Below are 2,114 nucleotides of genomic sequence, written 5' to 3' on the forward strand. Positions count from 1 at the left end.
AAACAAGAATAATAATAATAACTTCTTGATTGATTGATTGACTGAATTAATTAATTCTTGGGTCGATACTTCAACAGACAGGTTCATCATTCAATTCGTTTAGAAGGTTATTTGAGTTAAATCAATTTATAAATTTATTATGATAAAAAATTAATATTTTATTTAAGAAATAAAAATAATCTGTATTATAAATCGCTTATTTGATTATTTGATTATTCAATCATTCGTTCGTGTACTCGCGATGTTTGGACATATAAATATATATATTGAATTTTGAATGCATATAGCGCCAATTATAAATGCTTCTCATCAGCGCTCCCCTCGTGGAAATTGCTAATAGCTAAGGAAGGGCATGTTGAAAGCAAAGCCATCGTCTAAGGCCATGATCACTAGGAGTTACCAAATAGGTGTTTTTTTAGACATTTTCTAAACTCAGCTAATGATAACTCAGATGAACGTAATTCAATAGATAGGCTGTAACCAGCAACTGCAAAATCTCTATCTGCTGTTTTCAGATTCCGATCTCTAACACAAAGCGTGTTTGAATCAGCTGAACTTAGACGCTTATGTGATGACATAGATGAAACTCTAATACATTTATCTTCTAAATATTTCGGAGCCAGACCATTCAAACTTTTAAATTCCATTACACTCAACTTGAACATGATTCTTTGTTCAACACGCAGCCAATGCAACTCCTTTAGAATTGGTGATGCACGATCAAATTTTAATTTGCGGAATCATGGTATTTGCATGTCATCTGCGTACACATGGCAATATTAACCACATTTATTCAGTAAATCCAGTATCTCTACAACGTACAAATTAAAGAGAATCGTTCCAAGAAGAGATCCTTGAGGCACCCCTGACGTAAGTTTCATTGGTTTCGTGAGACCACCTGAGTAAGAAATCTTCTGAGTCCAACCAATAAGAAATGGTTCGAACCACATTAACGCAATCTTATTTAAACCGTAACATTATTTCAGTCTGTCCAACACAGGATTTTATGATTCACAGAATCGAAAGCCGAACTCATGCCAAGGAATGTCAACAGAGTTACTGTTTGTACGCTAACTGCTGAATAAATAAAAAGAAATATATCAGATATAGCTGTTTCTGTCAAATGAAACTGCCTGTATCCAGATTGAGACAAAGGCCAAATAACATTTTTATTTATAGGATTGTTCAAAACTAGCTCAACAGAACGTTCTATAATCTTAGAAACTAAAGACAAATTTGATACCGGGATATCTATATATAGACAATAACAATGATTGATAATATATACATATATTGGATTAAGATTATGTCAGGAATGCCATATTGATGAAAATCGCAGAATGTTGGCGTTAGTTAACTTCCAATTTAAAAAAAAAATCGAAAAGTTAAATTTGAAGTTAACTTACGCCGAACACTCTCTGATTTTTATCATAATATATGTATATATATATATATATATATATATATATATATATATATCACAAAACAATAATAATTATATAATAGTAATAACATTATAATGAAAATAACAATATAGAATGAGTGTGATTCGGACAATGATGACGACTGTGATGATATGAAACTTTTTCATCTTCATTTTTATTATTTTTATCATCATCATCATTCTTCTTTTTCTTCTTTTTATTATTATTATTATTATTATTATTATTATTATCATTATTATTATTATTGAAAAGGATTAGAAGTAACGCGTCATATAGAATAGGCATTGTAGTTTGATTGACAGGCTGGGAGAATGAAAAAAAAATTCTTCTCCACTCTGAATTATTAATTTTTTACTAATTCATTTCGCTTACACACGTACATTAAACTACACATAAACACAAAAGGGGATAGTAAAGGGGAGAATGTAAAGAGAAAGAGAGAGAGAGAAAGAGAGAGAGAGAGAGAGATAAAAAAGAGAGAGACTTGACAAAAGAATGAGCAAAAAATGCAGATAAGAAGAAAAAGATACACAAACAAGGGCGAATAAAAAAATAAAATAAAAAGAGAAAGACAAAAAGAAAAAGACAGAGAGAGAAAGACAAACGGACAGAAAAAAAACAGAAAAGTAAGAGAAAGAGAAAAAATAAAAGAGAGAGAGAGAGAGAAAC

This window comes from Helobdella robusta, assembly GCF_000326865.2.
Source record: "Helobdella robusta unplaced genomic scaffold HELROscaffold_34, whole genome shotgun sequence".
In the NCBI taxonomy this organism is placed as follows: domain Eukaryota; kingdom Metazoa; phylum Annelida; class Clitellata; order Rhynchobdellida; family Glossiphoniidae; genus Helobdella; species Helobdella robusta.